Source organism: Calliopsis andreniformis, chromosome 1 (genome assembly GCF_051401765.1).
Source record: "Calliopsis andreniformis isolate RMS-2024a chromosome 1, iyCalAndr_principal, whole genome shotgun sequence".
NCBI lineage: Eukaryota > Metazoa > Arthropoda > Insecta > Hymenoptera > Andrenidae > Calliopsis > Calliopsis andreniformis.
In genome coordinates, this window is record NC_135062.1 from 4702478 (window position 1) to 4720706 (window position 18229).

The 18229-nt window shown below is 32.9% G+C and overlaps 1 protein-coding gene across 1 annotated transcript in view; it reads right to left on the minus strand.

Annotated features, from left to right (window-relative positions):
• LOC143183297 (neural-cadherin-like) overlaps positions 1–18229 on the minus strand; it is a 387170-nt gene that overhangs the window by 322810 nt on the left and 46131 nt on the right. The gene's annotated exons all lie outside the window — the stretch shown is intronic.

The following is an 18229-nucleotide window of genomic DNA, read 5'->3' on the forward strand; positions in this document are numbered from 1 at the left end:
ATGAATTACCCGGTGAAAACTTCAGTACAAAATCCGACAGCCTCGAAATGGCGATGAATTATTTCGACGGATATAATTCGGCCTCCCTTGATTCGGATTTATGCCTCCCTTTAAACAAACCGCGCGTACACATTGCCCGTTCGTACACCCACGTTTACGTCAGTCCCCCCGCATAATGCAAGCATAACGAGTAATTTTCAAATTAACCGGTGCGATTTTCTATGCGCTCCCGATCGCTAAAGCCCCGATTGCGGTCGACCCTGCTACGAGCGCTATTTCGCTGCGAAGCAGGAGAAATTTCCGCACGTAATTATACAAGCGACAAAGCTCGCGAAACATCATTAACGCATCTCCTCACGGAGAACTCTGATCCGTTGGGATTGCCCAGTTAAACTTAATTTTATTCGTCACTACGGGACGTACTACCAAGTCACCTCTTTATCATCAAATTGTCTTTTCACATTTCCATTTTGTTTTTCGTGTATTTTGAAAAGCGGAAAACAAATTTAGTTCAGTAGGTCACAGCAGAAATGCATTTGTCGCGTAAAGAGAAAACTAACCAAATACTTGAAATTTTCAAGCGAAGTGAAATTCAAATTGAAAAAAGCTTCGGTTTACTTCAACTGCTGGAAATTTTTGAGGAGATAATCTGAAATGGAGATTCGAGATCAACGTAGGTGAAAGTTATATCTACTTTTCAAACACAACGTACTGCTTATACATTATTATAAACTTGTTACTATATTTAACAGATATGGAAATTATTTTGAGTAAACGAGCATCATTTTGATACAGCCTCGTCCACAACTTAAAGCCATAGTTGCATATATGAATACTGATAAACATCCTATGATATTCTTCTTATTGTTATAGGTTATAATACATACCGTGTTTTATTTCAATATAAGAATTAACACCACACAATTTTTATAAATATTTAATAATAACATGATTTAATTAAAAACTGACAAACTCCATTGTCGTGGTAATGTCCAAAAATTGGATGTCGGTTGTTGAGAGTTACAAAAAGAGTTGGATTGAGAAACATGTAATTTCTTGAAAACATTGTTTTTACGACAAGCAGGAATGATTTAGAATTTGATTCTTTAACAAAATATTCGATATTGAAGGCAATAGAGAAGTATGGATGATTAATCTTTTGATAAACGTGACATCATTGGGAAATATTGGTTAATCAATATACATTCTAGAATACAGACAATGTATTCAGAAAAACAGAAATAAAATACGTATATGATCTGAATCAGATCGTAATTATTCACAATCCTTTGCATTCGAGGTTACTCTTATTCCGTGTCATAACAGTAGAAGTACAGTAAAATATCGATTCATACTTGGACTATGACTTAAGGGAGTACGGTAGTCATGTGACTTTTCGAAATTGACAGGTCGGTATCTGCTGTTAAAGTTTTCGTTATACGAATAGTATTATCTACGGACACGCGACTGCCTAATGATGTTAAGATGAACTCAGTCTATGATTTCAAATTGGTAACGCGACTTAGAAAATTTCCCCCTCCGTTACACGTGCTAGTATACAAGCCGCGTGTATGTGAGCTCGGCATTTCGGACAGCTGCGAGAAGCTCTCTTCATTGCGTTCGTAATATTTAGTTAATTATAATTGCCTTCAACTATTAGTTTTATATACTTTTTTCATTACACATATTGTAAAATTTTAAGATACACGTACTCATTTTCGTACTTTTTATAATACTTTATAATTACGATTAATTTAAGTTATTATTATGAATACTAGAATAGGATACTCCCATTTTTCGAGTATATGGCGGCTATAGCAACTCAATGCTCAGAGGAGTAAAGGTGTTTGATGCATCTTTTGGGACTGATAGCGAGGGCGTCCACATATTCATAAAACTCATTCTACAATTGCCAAAGACCACAGACCGCTGCGGCTATAGCGACTGGAGGACCCAGCAAGTTAAAATACGTCTCGAAGATGCTTAACCGAGCATACATATCGTAACAAGCGCAAACAACGTTGGTGAGAGTGGCAGACTACTTCGTTCGTGACAATGTCCCAACGGTTATAACGAGTGAACTCCATACAGACGAAAAGTTGCTTAGAGATGCTTAACGCATGTAGTCAATAATCTGTCTTATTCTGGAAGGTTCAGGAGACCACTCCTGCGTTATCTTCATAACTGAGGCAGCGACTCAGAATCCGTCAGATCAAAATCGATGTTAGATATAATCTCTCCAAATCTCGCCTGCAATACTGACGCCGATAGAACACGTCGCGTTAACAACATAGTGTACATACTCGTGTATAGAATATAACCTTGCTACTCGAAATACTACCTAAGCAATTATTATTATAAATTCACAACATTAATTAATTATTTTTACATATTACAAATTCAATTAACCATTCCGTAGTACGAAACATTTGACTAGCGTTTAGGTTAAGAATCGATTACAAGAATTATATCGATACTCGATGTTTAAGTTACGCCACGCACTACCATGCTCAAGTTTAGTTAATTAATTATTGATGATAACATTTCCTTTTCTCTTAATGTTCGATTAGTTAATTAATGAGTTCTGAATACATTGTTAATATTAAACAGATCCTGGTCGTAGATTTCACTCTTTTGCCGCACGCCACACGAACTCCCATTATCCCTAATTCGTAAGGAAGCCGCTCTCCTCTCGAAACCTGTTCCTTCTTTTTCATCTATCGCATTGGGATGTTATAAAATGATAAACATAGCGATAATCTTCAGTCACGTCAGTAGTACTGCGTGATTGAGACTAGTGTGATTTTCTCACTCAAGGTCATTTAGAGGTCATAGTTTCATAGGCCATTAAATTCATCTTGATGTGCACTAAAATAGCTGCTTTATAACGCTCGTATTATTAAGTATCAGTAGAATCTCGTTAAATCATAACTATACCGCCCTATATCGAACTTTTTTCTATCGAATAAATTCTTTCCCAGCTCAAAAACTTCTCATATAAGGATGAAAAGTTGATTCTAAAAGTTGATTTTAACAGGAATATCGCTGCCCTGACATATCTAATCGTACCCTTTTAATAGTAAACTGCTGAAAAAAAATAGAATAAAGTTAACCACTAGGAAGATGCTTCAATTCTGTGTAGTTAGTTAGTTAAGGTCTTACTGTACCTGCACTTATGAACATGCGTATTGAGTTGATACACAAATTCGTGCCGTGTCACTTTTCCATTTTCTTTGATGCATCAAAAATATGTTTCTTTACGCTATAAAATAATTATAGTTTCTTGCTTCTACTTGTAATAATAACACAACTATTACAATAATAACATATTTCGACGTATGTTAACAAATCCACGAAGAAAAAAGGAAGAAATGGTTTGACACGAATTCATGTATCAACCAAATATATTACATTAATATTTAGAACGTACAATTGCACTGCTTGTAATTCCAAATCATTTACGTTCATACGTTCTTACGATGACATTCTGTGAGGACAACCGTTAGATTCATTGTAAGATGTAATGCTATTGAAAAAACGTAATGGGATACCTTATGTATGTGTGTGGTCGAAGGCTATTGAGTTATTTGAGCTGCTTCTGGGAGAATGCGCGTTCATTAAGCTTCAAATGTGCCTCGAAATTGAAATGATCTCGAATAGGACGAAAAAGTCTTCTCTTTTCGCGGGTCTTTTTTCGTTGGAGCAGTTTCGAACTTAAACGAGCCGCGACTGACCTCACGTCCGGTCCTCCTGGGGCGTGAATAGAATCAAATGGAACGGAGGGTTACTAAATGACAATGGTCAACTCGTACGCGCCGGTTCTTATTTCCGGTGCAACGTTGCGGACATTGTTCATTGCGTCAATGTCTCTCTGGCGAGTAACCTCTCTCTCCTCAGAGCTGCTCGCGCGAATGTCAACGTTCAAAGGCATTGGTATTTTGAGCGACAAAAGGGGACAATGATAGAATGATTGCTATTTCTTTTAAATTCGAACATTGTTCTTTTTCATTCTATTCCCGTGGATTTGTCAGATACTTCTCGAGGAAACTGTTTCAAACTTCAATTGAAAGACAGTAAACGGTCTATCAAACTCGTTCAAATTAGCATCTTTCTTGTTTAATAGGGTTCAGCATTGCATCAACTGCTTATAAAAGTTACTACATCGCCAAAAATTAGTTTAATGCCAATAAAATTCTGAACGCGCATTCTGTTAAAATGTAATAAAATACTATCTTAATATTTAATATTGTACATTCTTATTAAAGCAGGTAACGTTAAGTGATGATCAACACTTGGATATTATAATTAGAGTAGATAATCGGTAACATTGATAATAAATCGATTTTGTGTTCAGCGAACGTTCCTGGGTTCCCCTCGAACACAATTGAAAGTGTCAGTACATATCGAGACGCAATAGGTATCGCAAAGTATCGCATCATCTGCTGCCTGCGAGTCATTGGGTATAGCGTCCGCAGCGACAGCAGATGTCGTGAGTCAAGATAGAATTATACGATTAAGTCCAGAGGAACACGACACCTAATCCCTCCTCGGGACGTATTAAGTGACTGCCTTCAGCTGCGACCTACGGCACCCTTTCAAAAGGATCAGACTAGTGCACTCGTGAACCCAGTGCACCAGTCTTCTGAGTTGAAAGGAATTCTAACAAATGATGTTTGACTTCTTAGAAAATGGATATTCAAATATTATATTTTAATTTACACATATGCAATAGGAATTCGATACTTGACTAATATGGCATTTTTTGAATACACTGCGTGATGGAGGCTAGCAGTAATACAGTCAGGTTAATTAATTTACTTCTACTATTTCCTTTACTATAGGGTTTCTTTAGTATTCTTTACATAGTTTTAAAGCTTCACGTATAAGGTGTTCTACTACAGGTGCGAGAAAGTTTACGATGCGATTCATTGCGACAGCGACGCAATGCTCTCAAAATATTCGTGTAAACTTTCTGCAGTTCTTTTCTAAATTTCTAGTATGTGTGGACTGAACAGAGAATTAATGGGAGGGTATAACGCATTAATCCTTTCTATTCCAAAATCTCATGAGGAATGATTTGATTTGCCTTATAGATTGTTGTAAGTAGGCAGGTTTATTGTTATACAACAGTACCCTTCGATTTTCTACAAATCGCGTTGTAGAATCATCTAGCCAAGACAAGTATCAGCGACTTTTACTGCATCTCTATCAGGTAAATTATTCGTTGCTTCAATGGCAATAACCACCACTGCGATTCGATCAGCTGTCACTTGCTGCGCGACCGATCTGATCGATAATGTAAGACAGTTTGCCGGATTACAAGTGAATTTTACCAAATTGTTAATTTCTTACAAATAATTAACGAAGCCCTATATGACATATAATCATTCTTGATTTTCGTCTTATTTTGATCTCTGGAATCGCATCTTATAATTTCTTCCACCTTTAGTCGAACACTATATTCAGACTGACAAATAAGAAAAAAGGAAAGTTCATCAGTGTACATTAACAGTTACATTGTTAAATTTAGAACTTAAATATGTAAAATGTCTAGTAATTTTATTATAATATTTAATAAAAATAATCTATTTATTTTACAAGGCAATTCGGATGTATTCAATTCGATAGTACTTTCAAATGAAAAGTTCTGCAATTTATCATTGACAGAATAGAACGAACTGTGCAAGCATTTTCAAGAACATTTCATATTGGCCATCTTTTCAAACAAAAAATGAAAAATCCAATATCTGCGTAATAAAACGAAATACATTTTTCATTTGATGTGAATGGAGGATGCCGTGGAAACGCTACAGAGTAAATTTATTTCTTTGTCACATATACACGTTTTATTGAAACTATATGACGAAAAAAGATAAATCACTTTATTTACCATAATGTAAAACATTCCGCTTCCCATGACATAACAGTATTTATATAACACCATTCTGTATTAAAATTTGTCAGACTAGTTGTATGGTACACAAGAATCAAAATATTCACTTTTATCATCTTTTACAAAGAGGTTACTGGCTTTTCTAATAAAAGTGGACATTAATTTAGAAAATTCAGACACTTTTTGAACATAGGTTTCAGTTTACGAAAGAGGAAACTTTTACAGAAAGTTATTCTATTTTCCAAAATTTATGATGATATATTATAATAATCATAATTGCGGTTTAATCTAACGAATAGCATGCTCAACCTCTTCTTCGAAGGTTGCGAATATAGATATCCCATCTATTATTATAGTACAACTAGGCGTAAATATTTGGACACTTGGTGGAACGTAAATGACATCTTTATTTTAATGGCAGTTTCTTATGTTATTTTGTTGATGTGTTCATTATTACACAATTTTTATTATTCTTGTTAACATACTTTATTGCTTTAATGAGACGTTAAAATGTTGTATACTTTATGCATTTCTATTTCTTTTTATATTTGTTATTAATATAATACAAAATTTTATAGTATACACAATTTTCCATGCAGAAAGAAGTTAAACACACTTCACCATTTTGTAATGTAAAATCTCAATCTTAAATTGTAAATAGATAATATTTATAATTATCACGTTTAGTTTGTGTTATTTCAAATGGACTTCTTGTTCGTGTAATTTTCTTTTCTATATTCAAGAAAGTTCTTACTTAAATACTTTATCATCACTCATGTTTTATTCTTTACTTCAAGTAGTAGTAGCAAAAAATATTCTTTTAAACAAACTTTCTAGCATTCACTTCCCAAAATACCAACAACTTGCGGTTGTGTCAAACTTTAAAATACATTAAGTTACTTTAAAATTCAACCTAGATAAAAAGATGTAGAGTGTGTGGTCTAAGATAAAAGTTATAGGAATTTCAGTATCATGGATTTTAGGATCTTGGTAAACGTCTTAATTCTTCACTACCTTCTTTTATTTTATACATTCACATGTATTACTTATCATTAGTTGTAGCAGTAATCAGAAGAATAACCACGCAAGGTAACGTTCACGTTTTATCCCGTTACGAATCTTACACACTTGTACCACTGACCTACTCCCACACGCTTCTCAACCACTTGTATTTGTATTTACAGTACATGCATGTCACATCATATCAAGGCACTTTTTTTCTTCGTATTGTTATTTTCTAAATAATGTGTGCTTATCCAAAGATAAATTCTACATGAATTTTTCTCGTTCATAAGAATTAACTTACAAAGTAATTCACTACTTAAATACCTCACCCGATAATTCGCCTGTAGATTTACTGGTTACAATGAATGAAGATTCTAATAAAAGAAGAGAAGCTCTACATCATATATGTACAATTATATGTATATGAACATCAGGTAAAGGTGCCGATGATGTGAGTCCTCGCTGATTTCGAAGATTTTTAAATATATTATAAATATCGTCATTTTAAAGAATCTTTTCCTTTGACATAATTGGCGGTCAACTTTAGTTTTCAAAAGATTCACAAAAAACTTGTTAGATCTGGATTAGATCTAGGTTATGTTTTGTTTAGGTTTGATTTAGGCTTGGTTTAAGTCTGGGTAGGTACATAGTTCTAAAAGTAGTATGTCCTGTTAATGTCTTGTAATTAGGTTTGAATTGGGCTAGTTTTTCTTTCGAGTGAATGCAACACCACACAAGCCACCCGTTATATGCTCTTGCTGCAGACCGCCGCTGTGCAGTGTTTATAAAAAAGTCTTTTTGCGAATATCTGGGAAACTAAGGTCGAGTACCACTTTTGTCAAAGGAAAAAGTTACTCAAAAAGTCGGAATTTATAACATATTTAGAAATCATCGAAATCGATGATGAACCACATCATTGACAAATTTACCGAACATATGTACATACTATTTTTATATAAGTATAATAATCCAAAACATGTACCTATATTATTTTACAGTAGAAACTTTAAGAATGTTAATTAAACATCTTCATGTTCATAATAACATTGAATAACAAAGACATACTTAAATCCTAAATAAAATTTTAAAATAGTTTACGAAGCAAATAGCCTTGAAGCAATATCAATAGCGATAAAATGTCAAGATAAGTAACACGCTAACTGACAAGGAACATCACTTTAGTGTCATCTTTTGATTTTGATAAAACTTGGTCTGCATTGAGTAGAATATCAAAAAATATTAGACACACATTTCCTTTTAACTGCTGATATTCATGTATAGTGGGTGAAAAGTATCTCCAAAGCTGGAGTAGAAAATACATTTTCGTAAATATATGGAAAAGTAATACAGCTGGAACAAAATACTAAATACATAAAATGCATGGTTTTTTATAAGTAGCAGGATGATGCCAATAAAAATATTGCCAAGTTATAGATGATACCAGTATTTTAAATTATTTATTTTTTTAATGAATATTTCTCATTGAATATATTCTTGTTAGCTAGCAATTAATTAACTTAAGCAGCAGATTATGCACATAAATTTACGTACTTTCTCAATTTTGAATTTTGTACAATACCAAGGAGAAATATAAAGATTTTTAACGCGCAAGGAAGCGCCTTCGCACAGTTGTCTGACAAGTTAATTCATAAAGTATAGGTTAAGGTATGAACTTAAACAATTATTTCAGTAAAAATCTGTTTCAAATAATTCTGATCTGCTATTCCTTATGCGATGAAATTTAATATGGCAGTTAATACCATGTTTCGGTGATGCTTACATTTCCGAAGACGATACCGTATGTATATCTTGGAAGAGATCGCGATCGGTCAGTAGGCCGAAGCCTTTCAAACATTTCATCGCGGAAGACAACTGAGAGGTTGATTTCTCACGATGGAGCAATTCTTATAATCCTACGCAGACACAGATCGTGTGGCCTTTCCTTCGACCATCGTGACCACGAAGAACTCGCGTTAAAGCGTGACAGAAGTCTATTAGCAAGGAAGATACATTATAGGGCAACAATGCCGTGGGTTCGTGCACGTTTTACAGCGCTTAATGCGAATGATTTTCTGAATGTTAAAAGGCACCTAGCTTCGAGGTAGTTTTACTGTTCCGTTTTACGTTTTATTCTGAATAACTAGTGGAACGACTCCTCCTAACAATAAAAATGTAAATCTCTCTAGTTTCAGCGATAATTGGGAGCGATTCGAAGTGAAACAGTTTCTCAGGTATCAAAAACGTAATTTGTATTCGGATGGAGGATACGTTATCATTGTCTTCACGATACCATCTGGCGCGAAACTTCATCCACAGGTACGAGATGGTACGTACTTTGTGATTGATTACAACACGCGTTTATTTGCTGGTAAGCAACCGATAAAATATTCGCGTTGTGCTGATTAATGTGAATGTAACTGTACCTGGCTCAGTGCAAGGACAATTTTACAGACGAATAAGTTGGTTACTATTTGTCTAGGATGATTAAATACAATTTTTGCTATGTACATGCAATACTCATGATTCTTCTATGATACCTCACAGACTGAATTCGCGTTACATGAGTAATTTTGAAAACGATTTATTTGTTCGAATTTCAATTGCAAGATATAAAAGGTAAATATTGACTATAATAACAGAATAATAAATAAGTTAAACGTTGTATAGTTTTGAAATGCAACGTATTTTGCTCGAAATAATTTCACTTTTATTGAACAGTATTGAACACAGATAATAGATTATTTGTACTATTCTTAAAAAGTTCAATATTTTTCACAATTAAAAGATCAGGAAGCTTGTAACATCGTAATTAATACGATACTCTAAAAACTTCATTGATTACGTCATAGTTTGCTGTTCTGATAACTTGCACCTCGGTAGTAGAGTTCTTGATGCATTTCGAGTACCGACTCAATGGAGTAACCGTAATCAGATATATGGATAATACGGGTAATACGATTAGAATGTAATGCGATTAACCGATAAAGTGCAGTTCTCAGATTAATACAGTGAAACGTACTAAACATTAGATACTATTATTTTACATTTGTACCATACAGGATACTTTACTATACAGTAAGTATAAAATACTGCAAATACTATTTGTTATAAGGACTCTTTATTTTGCTTGAAGTGTTGATTATTGTTTTTAATACTTTCAAACTGGATGTTACCTTACAATAATTAGATCTATGATTACGTTAACATACAATATAAAAATATATGTATGTTTTCATATTTAAGTCACAGTTAAATTAGCTGCACTACAGTTAGCTTCATTAGAGATCGGATAATGATGAGATCATTCAATATTGATTTGAATTGTGCTCATGTCGCAGATCATTAAGCATCATTAGCACATTTTAACTAATCAACTGAAAAATTTGAAAGTGGAGCACTGTATATTCTACAGAACATTTAATTAACAATTGATATTTCTATTGATATTATTTACTTTTTGATTTCTACTACTACCATCCTGAGTCTTTTAGTAAAGTAGCCTTTTACTTTGACTGAAACTTTAATTTATATAACGAATAAATATGTAAATACAACTGCATGACTATATAATTCGCAGAAATTACACATTACAAATTAATTAAAATATTATATTAATGGTAGATATAAATATTATCATTGGATAGACGTAAATACAAATGTACCTAATTACACAATCATATGTAAATAGTCAAATGAAGCAAAATATATTTGAAAAATAAAATATTTAGTCAGTTGATTATTACAACGTAACTTTAATTTTCTCCATAAAAAGTCAGATAAACTTCATTGTAAGGATCCCTCTGACTTTCGGGTACCACTATGAAAGATAATAAGGATAAATAAGTAAAACAAGACAATGCATTGTTACCAGGTTCAAATCAGCATGCAACGTAGGTATCCTCTGCCATATGTACAATTGTAACAAAACATCATTCACACTGACAAACTCAAATACAGATGCAGTTTATATCTCCTCTTATGCATATTAAGTGGATAAGGACAACAAATCAGTTGAAAATGAGCGAACAGTAAATATCAGATCAGTCTATTGTACAACTGATTACACCATCCTAACCATTATAAATGTAAACAACAAATAGTAAATAAACCATATTTTCCATTGGAGTCAACAATCAGGCCGAAATATGTTCAACGATGTGGCTGACGTGCATATGAAACAAACATTTTTAAACAGGAAGTAAATCAACACATACGTAAATCATGGACTCGATTCCAGTAATTATTGTCATATGCGTATACTGTTACAAATATTTGAACGTTATCCAACAATTCTCAATGCAAAATCATAGATAAAACGTATTAGTAGTAATACATTACAAACACTGACTATAAACTGAAAATTGATAATCTCTATATTATTCTGTCTTAAATGTACAATTTCTCTTTATTTTGAAATGAATTTCTTTCTTATTTTGAAATAGCAGTTAAAAAGATAGGCTATTACATACAGCATTCGCTCGTTATAAATTCGTTGCCATAATTACCATGGCAAGGAATTACTTAGAACAAATGAGTCGTTACTAACTACTTAGATGAGTTTATACGAGAACTTTGACACTTTCTCTAATGTATTTATTGTATTTTTGTTACTTTACAGTTGTCAGTTTTCAAAAATCATTTGAATGAAGGGTAACGAACGAAGGAATTAGGTTGAATATAATAATAGACTGATTTTATATAAATACATATTCATTAAAATAGACATTAAAATGAAGTACTACATTAAAGGATAATATCATAAAAAGGTTTAACATTCAAATAGTAAAATGTACTAAACGTATACATTCATATGTATACATATAGCATACAAAACGTCAACAAAACAGCGTACAAAACATTAAATTATAGGATTTGAAATAGCAGCTGAACTATTAATATAAAAAAAAATAGTAGATATATATTTTGATGATGTAATTTTTGACACAATGACTAGTCGATTTCTATCCTATCTTAAAATACTACGCCGATTTTGGAAGACATAAAAGACAAAACTTAATTTTTAAAGTATTAAACTTTTTCTTTACTACTTTTCTATTATATTAACTATTTTGGTACTATGTTTCTATAACATTATTTACATATATAATTTACTCTGCATTCATACAGCACTGCGATTTATACACAACAAAATTACATTTTATAAAAAATATTAAAACGTTATTGTTACATACTTTTTATATTAATATGCATTTTAATACCATTCCATTCAAGAATACTTCAATACGTTTGAAACTCCCGAATAATCTATGAAAACTAAATACTTGAAATCAGATTCAGTTTATTAATTTATTATAACAATGACCGGAATAAAGTAGTTTAAAAATAGACTTTCAACGACCATCAATTTTATCTAACCTAGTAGAGCTTAATAGCTTTTCACACTGAACTGATTTTACACACTGATTGCTTACGTAACTGACTAACTAGTAAGAAGCCTGAGTACTCTTGTCTACAGCTGATATGCAATCTAAGTAGTTTTGACTAATTGATTGTTTGCAACCCCTAATTAATTGACTAAAGAAAAGTATTTGAATCCAAGCACTGGTCTTAATTTCATACGCGAATGCATTACGATTAATTAAAAACAAAAATAAATTTTACAGAAATTTATTCTCGATGAATAAAATTAAGTCTTATAGTTCTCCTGCCTTTTCATTCTTTATTATAATTCTATTATAGTACAAAATATTAATTATATTTCTATTTTCGCCTTTGCAAGCAACACCATTTCACTGAAAAAGAATGTATTCAAAATACTCAAAGAAAATATTTAAATAATTTTTTTACAAACGAAAACTATTTTTACATAACTTACAGATATCAACAATTCCCGCCCAATCAATTTTGCACGTATGAATACAGAATGGTTAAGACAGGTAGTAAAACATAGAATAACTTAAAAATATTGAATACATATTGCATAGTTTATTGATCTGAAAAATTAGTCTGCCGAAAACATCGAAATAGTAAGGAAGTTATAAAAAAAAAAAGTTACAAATTCAATTATGTTCGTTTCCTTCATTTCGTAATCTCTGTTTCTCATTTAATGGAAGTATTTCGTGTAAGGAAAATAAAGTTTTACCATCACAAAACAACGTTCCTCTGGTTCAAGTTACAAGAAGTTTACCTCACCGGAAAGGCATGATTAAGTCTATAATTTATGTAACACTTCACTTTTGCCCCAGCTTCACAAGTTTCGCATACTAATCGATATGATCGGTTCAAATCAGACGGTCATAACCTAATACTGAATGACATAACATTCTAGGAAATTCTTATAATGATTCGACCCGTCAATTAAATCGTCGAAAATTAAAAACGGGTAACGATATCAAAAAAAGGTCATTAATGGAAAAGAAGGATACTCACAGAATGCGTTGCTAGCAAATTGTGGCAATACAAGAGGAGGGGAGTCGAAAGGGCGCCTGTTCATCCAGCAGGAACCGCCAGGTCGTTCGTTAACGTCAGTATCAATTTCCAGATTGAACGCAAATTATATACATATATAGCAGCAACAACACTGCGAAAACTATTGTAGTTGATATTCACCAACGCGCACGTACGGTACAGAACATTCGACGGTATTTAAACGTATAAAATTTGCGAAACAATCCTGATTATTTGCTAATTAAACGTTTCAGTCAGAAATCAAGAAATCCCTAGTGAAATGGTAACGAGGTAAAATGTTTCTCAATTGCAAATATTGTTGAAAATTCACGTTATTATGGTTGACAGAGTTTATTTCACATAGAATAACATTTTTGAGAATGTGAATACTATACATACTAATAATAATATACAGGGTATGCCACGACTGGTGGTACAAGTGGAAAGGGGACAATTCTACATGAAAAAGTAAGTCGAAAATGTACAATAAAATTTGTTGTATCGAGATTCGTTTTTTAGGAAATTAATACTGAATTTTAATCAAGGGTGAGTGTATCGAAGCACAGTTTTAGGCATTTGAGAAGCAAAGAGGGACCAGAATAGAGATAGTCAATGATCACACTGTGAACGTTTCTTTTACTGCGTTTACACTTTAAGCATTCAAAACTGTTTTGGAAATTTTAAAAAAAATTAATCCTATATTTTGGATCCATTTTTTTCATGTACAATCACTATCTTTCCGCTTGTACTACCAGTTCTGGGACTCTCTATATATTAGAATATATTACATCTATCGGGAAGTTCTGTCTGATTTTAAGTAAAGACAAGGTGTAGAAATTGAACAAACTTTTCCAGCAATCTAACAGATATAGATACAGGAAAAAATGTTAAAAACTAGTGAACTCTCTTATCAACTAGACCAGCCTTCTGCTAACATTCTATCGTAGAGTCAGATTGCTATTCTCAGCAGTTTTTGAAACTGGCTTCGCGGAATGTTCTAAACATGTTTATTTTCACAACCTACCAACTTTAGGATCTCGTTATCTCATGTTGAATGTCAATATCTTATTCGCATTGATTCTTTATTACCCTACCTATCCACCCATTCTGAGACAAATCTCCTGAAGAAAGAAAACACTCAGGAATTCCTGGAAATAGACCTCCCGAGATACATGTGTTGCCGGATCTAGTCCCAAACTATGACTAACTAACCTAGCACTACTGTATTAGTCCCATAAGTATCTCCTTGCTTTGTAACAGCTTCTTAAACATTTTTTGTTAAGGTTATACCAACCCGAGGGTCATTAGCAACCACAGAAATACATTTAATTTACAATAGGTTGGGTGGCGGTAGTTTCAATCTATATGAGATGTAGTAAATTAATAGATTTGAGGAAGTTTAGAAGTTTCTCATATAAGTTAATGTTATTTAATATTATTTTTATATTGTTATTCATCAGGTGTAATTGTCTTTCACTATGGAATTTCCTGTAGAATAAGAGAATGTGGTTGACAGAATTTCTTAAGTTGCATAAATCACATATTGAAGGGTCTTCCTTTTTTATTAAAAAGAAGTGTATAATATGGGTATGTCTTATCGTTTCTCTAGTTAAGATGACTTGTTCCTTTCTTGCAAATGATGTAGTTGGACTTTGTTCGTATGTGACGTTTGTTTGTCATTCTGGGTGTTGAGAATGTACAAAGTTCTACCATTTTTCCAGTTTGTATTCTATTTATCTTTAGTTGTTTTAGCTAAAGATATGTACACCTCCTTATGATAGGAGGGAATTTTTGATTGTGATTGGAAGAATTTACTTTTTCCTTAGCGATTTTATCAGCTATCTCGATCCCCGTGATACCAATATGAGCCGGGACCCATCTAAACGATATTTCAGTATCGGGATTGTGTTTCATTAAATCATTGTGTTTTTGGATAATTTATCTAATGATTGGGTTTGGTGAATTGTAGTTTTCTAGTGCTGTGAGAGTGCTTCTCGAGTCGGTGAAGATAATATACTTTTTGGTCTTCTGGGGAAGACCGCTTTCAATAATGATTTTATCTGATAAATAACTTGTAATGCGTACTTGTAGGATTCGTCATTTAAGGAAGTTAGAAACGAAATTTAGTATATTATCTTTTAGATCGTAGGGTCAGAAGTTTTTAGTTTGTTTGGTTTTTTTCGTGGGTTTTTGAGTGTGTCAACGTCAGTATGCTTAGATTCTACAAGATTGGTATTGACATTTGGACTAGACGGAGTTTGTGAACTTGTCGAACTAGTATCTGATCTGGCTCGTTTCATTCCTCCAGTAAGAAGTTTCTGCTGGTCGTCTTCTTTGGGATGAGAATCCTGGGTAAGAGGATTATCGTACAGATCGTTAGAACAGTCATTTTCAGTCGTGAGATGGCCTAACTTGTTTGTAAACAAAACACTTTAGATTCTCGGAGGATGGGTAGATCTACTAGGATGTGTTATTATAGTTGATTTAGATACTTTCTGATAATTTATGTACATCCTCCAGGTTAACGAAGACGGCGTCTGAAGCTTAAGATGTCGGTGAAGCTCAGGTCGATCATTCTCATTCTGAGAAACTGAAGATTCTCTTTTCGCTTCAAGTTTATCAAGAATTTCTTCGATAGTTGAGTGTGGTATGGTGGGAGAAACGTTTGAAAATATGATGCCTGTAGATTTTACCACGAGATGACGAATTTCTACTGAAGTAATAGCGATTATGATTCTTGTGTATTTACTAGCAAGTTCCTCGACGATGTCCTTTGTAGCGAGAAAAATATAAATTCTTCCATTAGCTATACGAGAGGCAAATTAAATATTATAAGGGTCAGTCAGGCTTCCCATGGCTTTTATCTATTCTTTTAGCTCTATGCCTTCTTTAGCTTCCATGATTATTGCCTTTTTTTCTGGAGTACATTGTTTTAGATGGGTACGGTGTGGCTAACTTTGTTTATATTTAGAGTGCTAGAGGATTGGTTTAGTTGGGCCTAATGTAGTTAGAAGTTGGGTGGAACTTCCGTAGTCAAAAGTCATCTCTGTATCATTACTATTAAAGCAACTGTTCATCAAAAGATGCACTGCACTACACAATTACACTATTTGGAAGAATTTTTGTCTTAAGTTCATAAGGAAGTTGCGTATATAATACACCACTAGTTATAGTGCCACAGATCACTCGCGATTAGAGTATTTACATTACCCGTCCGCTCTCGATGACATTCGGTATGGAACTGTGTAACAGCTTTGTTTAAAATAAAGTAAGATAAATGTCCTAGTAATTGATCATGTCCCAATACCTAAAAACTAACGTTAATTTTATTCAGTTTCAGGCTTAAATTCTAATGCATTAGGTATACCTAATTAAAAATACAATCTACTATCATAAAATAATATCCTCAATTTCTAGAACCTCATATTCAAAGCATTGAGACATACTGTTTTAGGTAGTTTACTTACTGGGACATTTGATATTTCAAGCGTTTAAATATAGGGACAGGACAACTACCTTATACGTAAATTGGTACAGAACCAGAATTACTCATCTGATGTCAATTCAACGAGACGAGTCATTAAATGTACTTAGACGTGTTGCCCTTTTCCTGTGTATTGTGTCGACTGACCAACTGACTCCTCGCCGCCCATGTACCGTAGACATGCATTTTTTTATCACTGTTTTACCTTGTCTTGTTGAATTGATCATAGTAATCTTAGGACACCAGACAAGACAGCATACTTTACAACAATATTTTTCATATAGCACTGACCAAACTTCGATTTCATTCCTGCAAAATACTCAGTCTTATACTCCAGTTGTACTTATAATTAGATAACTGTAGGTACGTCTTGTCAATTCGAGGGGGCCTATTTTATTTTAGCCAGTGGTGTTTATAGAACCGTAACCGAAGTATATTTAGTACATTGTTAAAATATCCAGCATGTTTGCAATACCTTATGAAAAACAATTTTTCGTATAGAAGTAAAAATGTCTATAATTATTCCTAATGATTGGTTTGTTAATTATAACTATTTATTCATTAGAAAGCATGTCTTTTTAAATGTACTGTTTAAGTTTCTCCAATTTTAGTTTATTCTTATGGAGTGGGTTTTTATAAATACGGTTCCACTAAACATTATTACGAACAAATGTGGTTTTAATAATAGTTACTAAACAACAGTCATTTATTAAACTATTGATTATAAATGTCACTTTAGATGTCGTGATATTCTAGATGAGGCACTATCTAAAAATAAGTAACTTTTAACGAATTATTAATTTTAGTCCCATATGTAATCAAATACCTATCTAAAACCTGCAATAAAATCAACCCTTTCAGTATAAGATGCTGTTTCCAGTGTCATGACCTCGTAACCCATAACTTTATTCTTTAAAGATTAATAATTTGCGTGACTCAGTTAGCGCCACGAATGAAGTACAGCGTATGCAAAGAGGAATAATCAAAAAGTACGGACAAATACCAATTGGAGAGACCAGTCCCTATTGACAGGAACATTATAATCATTGCGAATCACCAATTGCATGGTTCCGAGATGGTTTAAGTCACCGACCATGTAAGAGACATGTGTGTATGATCACATCATTTTCGTAAAAAATTTAAATGATGTTTCAATTTATACAGGGTGGGTCAATAAGAAGTATTATTTAAAATGACACATTATCTACTGGCTGTATTAAAAAACATTCTAAATGAAAGTAAAATATGTTGCATTTAAGGGAACTTATCAGATGAATGCAATTTGAATTTGACGTCTTATATTTTTTGAGGTAATCAAGATAATCTTTTTTTTTCATTTTTCCATTTTTTCAAAACAGATAAATTCAACGAACTATAACAAGATACCCTACAGTTAACATTCAGCCTCATCCTATCCGAGTTGTTCTGCTAAAAAATTA